At 35.9% G+C, this 13,456-nt stretch overlaps 1 protein-coding gene and 1 long non-coding RNA gene across 8 annotated transcripts in view; one reads left to right on the top strand and one right to left on the bottom strand.

The window, feature by feature from the left end:
* The window catches only part of LOC141379990 (uncharacterized), a 221,111-nt gene that overhangs the window by 120,577 nt on the left and 87,078 nt on the right, over positions 1–13,456 (bottom strand). For both annotated transcript variants that reach the window (XR_012397179.1, XR_012397178.1), the window contains exon 2: positions 10,321–10,392. This is a non-coding gene — a long non-coding RNA (uncharacterized lncRNA). The remainder of the gene's footprint in view (positions 1–10,320; positions 10,393–13,456) is intronic.
* Positions 1–13,456, top strand: part of hcn1 (hyperpolarization activated cyclic nucleotide-gated potassium channel 1) — a 195,686-nt gene that overhangs the window by 101,877 nt on the left and 80,353 nt on the right. The gene's annotated exons all lie outside the window — the stretch shown is intronic.

Below are 13,456 nucleotides of genomic sequence, written 5' to 3'. Positions count from 1 at the left end.
ATAATAATAATAGCAACATAATAATAATAATATTATATATAATAATATTATAATATAATAAAGGTAAATTATTATTATTATTATTATATTTACAAAATAACAACAATAATAATAATAATTGCAAAATAATAATAATAATAATAATAATAATAATAATAATAATTGTAAAATAACAATATTAATAGTAAAACTAATTGCAAAATAATAATAATAATAATAATAATAATAATAATAATAATAATAATAATAATAATAATAATAATAATAATAATAATAAAAATAAGATAAGGTAAGGTGTCGGTTTATGGCGCTGTGGCGACCCCAGATTAATAAAGGGACTTAGCGGAAAAGAAAAGGAATGAATGAATGAATGAATGAATGAATGAATGAATGAATAAATGAATGAATGAACAATAATAATTAGTAGTAGTAGTAGTATTTTCCATTATTGTTATTATAAATAGTAATTATGTTGTTATACTTTTTATTATTATGTTTTAGTTATTTTTGTTCCTGTGATGACATTAATTGATAAATTATTTGATGAACAAAAAGTTCAAAGGTTTTTTGAAATAGTTTTTACTCTCACCATTGATCATTTGAATGTATTTAAATGGAATCAAATGAAATTCATACCTATTTATATCTTTATCGAACAGAAAATGATCTCATCTTGAAATATGATCATAACCTAAACCCAAAACTCTCTTTTCCAAGGCCATTGTCGCTTTAACAATCAAGCACGCACATCACATCCACCACTCCTATCGAATGCAGATCACACAATATTGTAACCCAGTCCTTTGTTCTAGGACTCATTGGCTTTAAATGAGCTTATGTTATTGAGCCATCAATTTTGTAGGTGTTTTGATGCGACGTTTTCTCGGCGAGGGGCTTTCTATAAACCGATAGAGACGCAGCACCCTCCTCCTTTCTGTAAAACGATATCAAGACCGCATCATTATTTTCCATCTGTCTCATTCCCCTGGGCTTTGTTCAGATAAATGCCACAACCGGAGAATCATAACAGAAACAAACAGGAAATCAAAAGGCAAGGGAAGCGTTTTGTTTTACTTTCCTCTACCACAAGACTCATCAATTTTTATGTACCTTCCTCGGTCTACCTCGCTATTTCTTGTCTCCCTCTCTTTCCCTCAGCATCTTTCTGTGACTTTGAATCAATGACCTCCCTGTTTACCTCCACACCACTTTCTCCCTAAAAAAAAAAATCAATGCAGATGAAAAATGAGCAAAGATTCCTGCGGCTGTCTTTTTTTCAACCGTACGCGGATGGGGGGTCCCGGAGGGAGGCGGTGGCCCTGCTGATCGCTAATTCAGAGTTTAGATGGGCGAAGGGAAGAGGAGGATATAATGGCCTGGTGGGGGAGTGCTAATTGGGACATTGAGTCTGAGCAGACAGGAGGCGACACCGACTGTGTTACCGGCCAGGCTGTCGGGTTAATTTAGCCATCAGGAGGGTTAGCGTCGCGGGATTGTCTGGGGATCTCAACATGCCTCCCTCAGTTGGATACAAATCAAGTGACTGTAATTTTAAATCGACATATATAACTCGCTTATTTGAAAGAGAGTGCACTCTCGTCACACACACTTGTAGCATATTTTGTTCCTTAAATTCAGCTTGAAAGGGCGGCAGCGTGGCTCAGTGGTTAGCAATGTCGCCTCACAGCAAGAAGGCCGCTGGTTCAAGCCCCAGCCGGGTCAGTTGGCATTTCTGTGTGGAGTTTGCATGTTTTTCTAGTGTTCGCATGGGTTTCTTTCTGGTGTTTCACCCCCAGTCCAAAGACATGCGCTATAGGTGAATTTAATAAATTCTAAATGCAAAACTAAATTGTCTGTAGTGTGTGTGTGTGTGTGTGTGTGTGTGTGTGTGTGTGTGTGTGTGTGTGTGTGTGTGTGTCTGAATGAGTGTGTATGGGTGTTTCCCAATACTGGGTTGCAGCTGGAAGTGCATCCGCTGCTTAAAACATACGCTGGAATAGTTGGCAGTTAATTCCGCGGTGACGACCACTGAAATAGAGACCGAGTCAATGGAAAATGAATGAATGAATGAATGAATAAATGAATGATTCAGCGTGCAACTGAAGTTGATAAGACTTTTATTTCAGTATGTTGATGTGCTTCCATCTAAATGGGATATTGAGTAGGGGGCGGGGCTTTCTTTTTACGCTTCATTCCCTCATAGCAAACTAACGGAGAGGGGCGTGGTTAAGAACATCATAGCTGAAGTCGTCAAACTGAAATCAACAGTAAAGATCCACCAATCCAAACGTAGAAACAAATGGTCTTGATTGACTACCAAAACAAACTACTTTTTTCATTGGATTAACTCTCAAATAAAATATCATACATGCATGCTGCTTCCATGTTATTTTAGCACATTTTACAGGTTAAACGCCACTATGTAGTAGGATATGTTTCTGGATGTTTCCATAGCTACTGTTCATCATTGGTCTTTACTGTATAATTTAATGTTAGGCACTAGAAAACATTATTACACAGAATACTTGATTCTAATTGGTCCATCATGAAATTCCAAGTTATGTTATTCTGAGATAACAGCTAAATATAACCAGTACATCAAATCATCTCGACTGTCAGTGAATAAATTCACAGGCTTGTCTGTCATGGCGCTGTTTTTGACTGCTTGGCTCCTTCTAAATAAATTGAAGGTTAGTGTATGCACCATTCAGCTTTTTGTTTGTCAACTTTGCCTTTATTTAAAGAATTAATCAACTATTATGAATTAGAGCAATGTTTTGTGTCTAATTTTGCCATTTTGTCACAGCTAGCCTTGTAAAAGCAGGATAAAGTGCCTACACAACAGTGCTCCGCTTCACGTCGGTCTGCCGATAAGCCTGTTGGGATTTATTTTTTGTAATAACAACTGCCTGCATGTACCTTATCCCTTACATTATACAATCATCTAAAAATCTTTGAAATATAATATTTTCAGATAATATTTTAATCATTTTAATAATGCATTAGTCAACCTAGTAGCACTAGTGGCCACAAAAGCAATCAAGGTCCCTCTGAGTAGTTGTGAAGTGCATCTTTCCATTGGTCAGTGTCCACTTGATATTCCTAGAGAGCTTTTACCACCAAGTCCATTTACTAAGTCAATTCAGAGTGGATTATTTTTACCAGTGGTTGCATTTATTCACACACGAGAAGGCCATTAAAATTGATCCTGTAATTGGTCTGTCATGAAATTCCAAGTTATGTTTTTCTGAGATAACAACAGCTAAAAATAACGACACAAAAATAAACGATACTGCAAATAATTTAGACTGTCAGTGAATGCTGTACATGCTGGTCTGTCATGCCAATGTTTTTGATGTTTAGCTCCATCTGAATAAAATGAAGGTTAGTGTATGCACTATTCAGCTGTTTTCGTTTTATTATAGAATTAATCAACTATTATGGCTCAGAACAATTTTTTGTGTCTAATTTTTGTCATTTTTTGACAAGTAGCCTTGTAAAAAGTGTGATAATATACATCCAGGTGGTTGTTTTTGCAGAATAAAGCCCTTCAATGTTATACAACAGAGCTCTGCCTCAGGTTGGTCTGCCGATAAGCCTGTTATACGATTTATTTTGAAATATATGAATGTACTTTATTCCTTACATATTACACTCATACATTTTAATAATGTATTAAGCAAGCTAGTAAACTAAAAAAAAAGCGCTAGTGTCCACACAAAAGCAATCGAGGTCTCTCTGAGAAGTTGTGAAGTGGATCTTTCCATTGGTCTGTGACCACTCAATACTACTAGAGGGCTTTTACCACTATGTGAATTAACAGTTTATTACTTTTACCAGTGGTTGCATCTTTAAAACATTTTAGAGATGGCAAAACACACTAGAAGACTTTAACTACACAAGAGTAATACCATCAAAAAGAGAGAAAAAAATCATAAAAATGTACGTTCATATGGGATAAAAATAAATGCCTTAAATCAGCATAATTAAAGATGAGTTTTTCTTCAGAATATCACTTTCATTGAACATGCAAGTTTAGAATTAAACTAATTTTAAAAAATTAATGTAATTAAATATGTACACTCTCCGGTCACTTTATTGGGTATACCTTACTTGTTCCGGGTTGGATCCCATTTTGCCTTCAGAACTGCCTTAAACCTTTGTAGCATAGGTACTGGAAATATTCCTGAGATTGTAGTCTATATAGACATCGGCTGCACATCCATGATGCCAATCTCCCATCCCAAAGGTGCTCAATTGGATTGAGTTCTGGTGACTGTGGAGGCCATTTGAGTACAGTGAACTCATGGTTATGTTCAAGAAATCAGTCTTAGATGATTCGCGCTTTGACATGGCAGGTTTTCCTGCTGGAAGTAGCCATTACAAGATGGGTACACTGAGGTCATAAAGGGATGTACATGGTCAGCAACAATACTCAGGTAGGCTGTGGCATTGATATAATGCTCAATTGGTACTAATAGGCCCAAAGTGTGCCAAGAAAATATCCCCGACACCATTACACCACCACCAGCAGCCTGAACTATTGATACAAGGCAGGACGGATCCATGCTTTCATGTTGTTGATGCCAAATTCTGACCATACCATCTGAATGTCACAGCAGAAATCTGACCAGCAACGTTTTTCCAATCTTCTATTGTCCAATTTTGGTAAGCCTGTGGGAATTGTAGCCTCCGTTTCCTGTTCTTAGCTGACAGGAGTGGCACCCAGTGTGGTCTTCTGCTGCTGTAGCCCATCCACCGAAAGGTTTGACGTGTTATGCATTCAGAGATGCTCTTCTGCATACCTTGGTTGTAACGAGTAATGAGCAGTTGAACAGGTGTACCTAATAAAGTGGCTGGTGAGTGTATATCAAGTTTACAAACATTTATCCATGAATACACATAGACACCTTGTATAGTTTCTTCTTTTAGGTCATTTCAGACAAAACAAATTTAACTATAATTTAAACTCTATTTTTCTGACCGCCAGTTAATGTTTTCAATGCCTTAATAGTACATGTAATTGTTAAAAAGTAATGCTGTTTTCCAAAACATGCACCGATTTTAAATTATTGATGCTCATATGTTTGAGTATAATGTTTGTATGTTTATGTTTGTAGATTCAAAGCTAATTTATGCAAAGCAACACTGTAGATTTCCTCTCACAGAGTACAAAATTAATGCTTTTATATAAAAAAGATAATTATGCTGAGAGTTTATTTACTACAGCTTTTGGTGTGCATTTACAAAGGATGTGAAAGAGATTATGAACCGAGTATCAGTAGCCAAACCAGTAGAGAGTTTGCGGGAAACGATGTCCATAAATCACATTTCCAACACGAGCACTCTGCGTAAACACACTGCGAAGAGGAAACATCAGTAACTGTAATTGTTTTCCCACATTATAAATTATAAATGAGTTTTTAATTGAATGATGTGCTGCACTCAATGTTGCTATGCACATTTGATATGATCACAAATTTTGCATTATTGTCCGCACTACTGCAGCTAGACAATAATGAGATGCTATTTTCGATTTTTTAGTACATAAAATAAACCGCAACATCTCTATGGATGCCTGTAATTATTATAATAATTTTTTCCATGCAACCCAACAGATCTTTTTAATTCTATTTTTTCAGTGCTTAGATACATTCTTCTTCAGTCCATGCAAGGCAAAAAAAGAGGTGGTAAAGAGATCTGTTCAGAACTACTATTTAATTTGAAGACACCAGTAGAGCAGAAATTAAAATAAGTGGTGCGTTTCACCTTTTAATACTGAATCAGTGTGTCCTGTTATTTTATATCCACATTGGGACATAAAACTGCCTAAAAAGGACCCAAATGATCCCAAAGAACATTCACAGTGATTTAAATAACACTCATTGTCTGAACTCCCATCGGTAGGCCCACATTACAAACTGTGTTCAATAATTGCTTCTAACTGACGAAATCTTGTTGCATGTGATGAATATATAGAGACGGAACAATGGATAGGAAGAGAAGGATGGATTGATGGATGGAAAAAGAAGGAAGGATGGAAAAAAGGATGAAAACAGATTGATAGGAATAAAATAATGGAAATGGATGAAAATGGATGGATGGATGGATGGATGGATGGATGGATGGATGGATGGATGGATGGATGGATGGATGGGTGGTTGGGTGGACGGATGGGTGGGTGGATGAATGAATGGATGGGTTGATGGAAACAATGATGGATGGATGGATGGATGGACAAATAGAGTGATGAATGGATGGAAAGGGATGAATGGATGGAAGGATTACGCAGAACAATATGATTTTGAATGCAGGAGAAAATATGCAGAGCAGTGAATGGAGGATGAATTGAGATGCAATGGTGGATGGATGGAAAAGAATGGATGGATGTACAGAAGGACAGATGGATGGATAGACAGACAGATGGATGGACGGATGGATGGATGGATGGATAGATGGATGGATGGAAAAGAATGGATGGATGTACAGAAGGACAGATGGATGGATAGACAGACAGATGGATGGACGGATGGATGGATGGATGGAAACAAATGAATTCATGGAGGGACAGATGAATGGATGGATGGACTGGCAGATGGATGGATGGATGGATGGATGGATGGATGGATGGATGGATGGATGGATGGAACCAAGGGTGGATGGATGGATGAAAAAGGATTGATGGATGATAGATGGAAATGAATGGATGGATGTATGGATGGATGGATGAATGGATGGATGGATGGATGGACAGACAGATGCATGGATGGATGGATGGATGGAAATGAATGGATGGAGGGACAGATGGATGGACTGACAGATGGATTGATGGATGATGGAAGCAAGGTTGGATGGATGGAAAAGGATGGATGGATGATGGATGGAAACAGATGGACGGACGGACAGACAAACGGACTGATGGATGGACAGACGGATCGATGGATTGATGGACAGACAAACGGGTGGATGGGTGGAAAGAGATCAATAGATGGATGGATTAGGCAGAATAATAGAATGGGGGATGGAGAATGGATTGAGATGCAGTAATAGAAGGATGGATGGATGGACAGACAAACGGACAGATGGACTGATGGATGGATGGACAGACAGACTGATGCATAGATGAGATAGATGGATGGATTAGGCAGAACAATAAAATTATGAATGGAGTAAAATATATAGAACAGTGGATGGAGGATGCATTTAGATGCAATAATAGAATGACAGAAGGATGGATGGAAGAGATAGAAAATTAGAATGATTGCTGGAGGGAAAAGATGGATAGATGTATGGATTGTCACAAGCATACAGCATTGAAAAAATAGGCAACTGGTTGTTGCAATAATATATTGATGGTGAATAGATGATAATGCTCAAAAAACAGGTGGCTAAGTGAACGGAGAAAAAAATGGTAGAATAGTGAATGAATGTTGGATGAAGACAGCAATGCAACAAAGAAAGGATGGATGGACAAAAATAAGGATAGATGGCAGACTACAGAACGATAGAAGTGTGATAGATAGGTGGATGGATAGATGGAGAAAACACATTAGAATGATGGATGGATGAAGACAAAACAACAAAATAATGTCTGGCTGGCCATTTGAAACATAGTGGTGGATGGATAGATAAATAGATGGATGGATAGATAGATGGAAACAATTGATAGAACAAATGCAATATCTTTCAGAATATATAATGTATTTAATATTGCAGCTCTTGAATATTTTAGTAGTATATGCATGTGTGTGTAGTTATTTCTCATGAATGGTCTACATGTGATGATCTCTTTTATTTCAAGCTGTCTGCTGCCGTCTGATTGGTTCATGCTTGAATAGCTGGATAGTAACTGGGTTTGCGTGGGTGTGAGAAAGAGAGAGAGAAAAAGATAGAGAGTGGATATAAATAATATTTGCTACACACCTTTAGACAACCCTCACCTCATGTTAAGTCAAAAGCTTGGTGTAGTAGTGACACGAAAAGCCCGCTGGTCTCCCGGAGTGCATTTTTAATCAGCTGTTGTTTTGTATTTTTAATCTTCTGTTTCTTTGGCCGTGCTCGTATTTCTCTCATTTAAACCATTACTTCAAATGCCAGTCTAAACTGTAAGGGCATCTCGTGTTTTACCGTTGCGAGAAATCATGAGTATTGTTTTTGCTATAAATAAACACAGATGCATAACATCTCTCACACACATCCCAAAGGACATTTGGTGTGTCTGTGGATTGGTTTGTTTTGGCGTTGGATGCAGCATTGGTTGGGTGTGAGTGATCAGTTTAAGAGCTGGGATATGGACAGGTTTATCTGTGTGAGTAACTGTAATCATTAGACCTGATAACACAAGACCGTAAAATCACCCAAAGACTGGAAGAGAGCTCAATGGCTGGGAAAATGGGAAACCCATTTACTTTACTCAAAAGAGAAATTGATTTTTAGCAACAGTGTATAAAACTTATAAGACGCCCTGTTTGTCATGGGTGTTGCTAGGCCTATTGTAGTGGGCTGTAGCCAACATATATTTCCACTCAGGCCCCCTAAAACGTTTGCGATTAGCTCATAAACTTTATTTAAATTATCACCCTAGTACCCTCAATATTTGATATGAAAACGGTGGCAGAATTAGGATCCTCCCCCCATCTTTCATTTTTCAAAGGATGTATTGATAGATAGAAACAGATAGATGGATAGCAACAGAAGGATGGAAATGGATGAATGGATGGATGAATGGAAAAGGATGGATGGATAGATGGATGGACAGAAACAGATGGATGGATAGAGGGAAACAAATGAATGGAAATGGATGCATTTAGATGGATTGATGGATGGATGGATGGATGGATGGATGGATGGATGGATGGATGGATGGATGGATGGATGGATGGATGGATGGATGGAAACAGACGGACGGACGGACAGATGGACAGACGGACGGACGGACAGATGGATGGAAATTGATGGATGTATGGAAATGGATGGATGAGGGCTTGGATTAGGCAGAACAATGGAACTATGAATGGAGGAAAAATATAGAACAGTAGATAAAGGATGGATTGATATGCAATAATAGAATGATGGATGGATGGATGGATGGATAAATTAATTGATGCATGAATGGGACAATAGTATGATGGCTGAAGGGAAAAAGATGGATGGATGGATGGATGGATGGATGGATGGATGGATGGATGGATGGAAAATGATTAATAGAGGGATGGATTAAGTAAACAATGGAGTAGCCAATGTGTGGCTGAATGGATGGATGGATGGATGGATGGGAGGATGGATGGATGGATGGATGGATGGAGTAAACAATGTGTGGATAGATGGATAGATGGAGTGAACAATGTGTGGATGGATGGATGAATGGATGGATGGTTGGAGTAAACAATGTGTGGATGAATGAATGGATGGATGGATGGATGGAAAATGATTAATGGATGGATGTATTAAGTAAACAATGGAGTAGCCAATGTGTGGCTGAATGGATGGATGGATGGATGGATGGATGGATAGATGGAAGGATGAATGGATGGAGTAAACAATGTGTGGATAGATGGTTAGATGGAGTGAACAATGAGTGGATGGACGGATGAATGGGTGGATGGTTGGAGTAAACAATGTGTGGATGAATGAATGAATGAATGAATGAATGAATGAATGAATGAATAGATGGATGGATGGATGAATGGTCAGAGTAAAAAATGTTTTAATGAACAGATGGAAAATTGATAGATGGATGGATGGAGTAAACAATGTGTGGATGAATTGATGGATGGAAAAAATTGATGAATGATAAATGGATGAATCGAGTGTGGATGGATGGATAAATGTATGGTTAATGGATGGAAAAAATTATGGATGGATGGTTGGATAGATGTATCGATAGATGAATGGATAGATGATGGATGGATGGAGTAAACAATGTGTGGATGAATGAATGGATATATGGATGGATGGATAAACTGATTGATGAATGGATGGATGGATGGATGGATGGATGGATGGATGGATGGATAAACTGATTGATGGATGGATGGATGGATGGATGGATGGATGGATGGATGGATGGATTGATGGATGGATGGATGGATGGATTGATGGATGGATGGAGTAAACGATGTGTGGATGGATGGATGTTTAACACATTGGTATACCAGTAAAAGACATCATCATACACTATATCTTAGTTTTGCAGCTTGCTATATCCAACATAACTTAAAACACTGTAAGACGGTTTCATCATATGTATTTCCTCAACAATGCTTCATGCAAACAGCAGTTCATGTTTTAACAAGCGACTTTAAGTGCACCATCTCCTACCTGTTATTGTCTTCTTCTGATTTTCAAACATATATGTTCAGGTCCAAGTCATGTCCTGATTCCTCTTGGAGCCTATGGAGAAAGTAAACGGCAAAAAATGCTAAATACAGTACACACATTGATTATATTCTGTTCTGCTTTGCTCCGAAGCAAGCTCATCTGATCCATCTCAACAGAAAACCCCTATAATATGCATTAAATCCAGCAATGTCATGCAGCCCACAACTTCCTTAAGCCCTCTTATCTTCCATATACGACTCTTGATCTTCTGTAATGCTGAATTAGGCAGAATATCATTACAGTACTCTCTAAATGACCCCTGTTTTCTGGAAACGCTTTCAAACTTGTGGCTCGTTAAAGCGATATGGCGGAGAGAAGCAGAAATATGTATGTGTGGCCTTTTTGTGTCTATGTGTGTGTGTTTTAAGAAAAGACAGAGCCTCATTTAAATTTTTATTGCAAGGTAGCTCATCAGAGGGGAAAAGCCCAGTAGAACAAAGGTGATTTCCAGCTTATTTATAATAAGAGGCGCTACTACCTGACTCATTATCTTCCTGCTTAAACTTCTCACCCACAATGCATGGTGTATTGTACACTGTAAGCTCCAATGCTATCCTCTCCTGTGCTGCCACGTTTTTGTCCTAAATGCGTGTCGAAAACATCTCATGTCTATTTGGAATAATGAGCTTTGTTTTCTGTGCTGCCAGGCTTGGATAGGGGGCGCTGTTTTGTGCTATTTTGTAGTAGATATTTCAGAAAAGCATCACTGAACTGTGATTTTATTTATTTATTTATTTTATTTTTTGCAACTAAAACTGAGTGCATTTTATAATAAAATATCATTACAGCCTTTTTTTTTAAATGCCATGTTAACTTCCTTCATTTATATTTCTTTGTAATTATTTGTGCGAGGCAAGATTTCATACTTTAAAGGGTATTTGTGGCTATGCAATGGTAAAGTTATACAAAGCTTGAAGAATCAGAATTGATACACGTATCTGCCATATGATTATCATATTGCATGATGCAATGCATCAATTTAATTATATTGCATTGTATAAATTAAATTAAATTAAATTAAATTAAATTAAATTAAATTAAATTAAATTAAATTAAATTAAATTAAATTAAAATAAATTAAATTAAATTAAATTAAATTAAATTAAATTGAAATATAAAACACAATAAATTAAAATTTAATTAAAAATTAAATTAAATACAACACAATTAAATTAAAATTAATAAAATTAAATATCATTGTATTGTATTTCATTTAATTGTATTTAATTGATAGTATTTAATTTTATTTATTTATTTTAACTAAACATCCAAATGAGTCAACAGTCAACAAAATACCATACTACTTTTCATATTTTATTTAAATATTTTATATAAATGATTATTATGATTAAAAGTCCCCTCACGTCCTGTTATCAATACAACACTATTTAAATTAAAATAATAAATAAATATTCAAGCAATTAAAAATGTTTCATATAATAAATTATGTGATGTTACAAATTAATCTAATTGCTCACATTACTTATTTGACAATACATTATATAAATAATTATATAAATATGATATTTATAACTTATTTAGGGGCAATTTTAGACTTGATCATGCAATGAGTTATTGGTGTAATGTGACTGGGACGCTGATAGAGTGTGGATCCAAACGCAGGGTTTATTACACAGAGAACGGTCATAAACAGGAGCAAACAGATGTATGTAAGCAAATCTAGAGTCGTAGTCAAATATACAGGTAAGGAGTCAAAAGGCAGGCAGCAGACAACATATAAAAACAAACAAAGCAAGGAAAACGTGTCGTAATGTTCACAATACTCTTAACATGACTCAGCAAAGACGTGTGCATGTGTGAAGTGTATATAGTCCATGTAATCAGTTCATGAGCAGTTTCCAGCCGTGAGTATGTGAAATCCACACAATGAGGAACAGTTGCGTGTAAGCGGTGCATGACTGGAACTTGTAGTCCATATTCTGGCAGATTTGTAGTTCTTTAGAGAACTGTGTGTTTACCAGCGATCTCCAGCTGGTAGATTGCTGGTAATCATAACAATTGCAAGTAATTATGTTCCAAATTCATTTTATTAACACCCTACCTTAGTTTAAAACAAACAAAAACATTTATAATACTATTAGGCAGCAATAATTGTATTATATGAACACTATGTGCAGTATGCTATTTTTCTGTTCCAACCAAAGGCTGCATTTCTCAAGACAATTATAAAGACCATCATAACGAGGATTCATTCTGCAAGTGATTATGAGCGTAGATAATATTGCAGAAAGCCAAATTAGAAAAAAGTAGAAGATCACTAATCCTCTCAGGTTTAGGAGAAACAAATAGTCATAAATAAATAAAAATTGCAGCTCGAGGCACAAAGGCAGCCCAGAATTTGCAGAGCCAGACATTTTTATTTCTCCCTTTTCCTAATCATGATTACATTTAAACTCTTTTGAGAGTCTATATCAACTCCCTGAATGGATTACAGACTATTTGATTTGGTTTGTGTCCAATTGAGTTATTTGGGTTTGGATTTTGGGGATATACTATTACATCACATTATATAGCATGATATGATATGATATGATATGATATGATATGATATGATATGATATGATATGATATGATATGATATGATATGATATGATATGATATGATATGATATGATTTGATATGATATGATATGATATGATATGATATGATATGATATATGATATGATAGGAATTTCAAATGTAAATCTAACAAAAACAGTGCATTATATGTCATTTATTTAGGGCCATAATCCTGCTGTCCAATACATTGACTAATTTATTTATAGAAAAATGTGAAGAGGCTACTTAAAAAAGTACTTAAGATATTTTTTTTGCAAATTTAAATGAAAAATTTTTTTTAAATAAATTTACATATTTTAAATAAAGGTGGCACCTCTGCAAACTGCAGATACTTTTGTATTCATATTTGGACTTTATTAACTTTATTTTTAGAAAAGCTCTAAATGTATTTTGAATTTTGGAACACATTTCATCAGACCTTTATAGAGTAAAACAAATATTAAAATAAAATGTGTAAAAAATAAATAAATAAATAAATAAAAAACTAACTCTAAGG

This window comes from Danio rerio, chromosome 21 (assembly GCF_049306965.1).
Source record: "Danio rerio strain Tuebingen ecotype United States chromosome 21, GRCz12tu, whole genome shotgun sequence".
NCBI classification, from domain to species: domain Eukaryota; kingdom Metazoa; phylum Chordata; class Actinopteri; order Cypriniformes; family Danionidae; genus Danio; species Danio rerio.
Note: the sequence above shows the minus strand (reverse complement) of the source record. Positions and strands in the feature narration are given on the sequence as shown.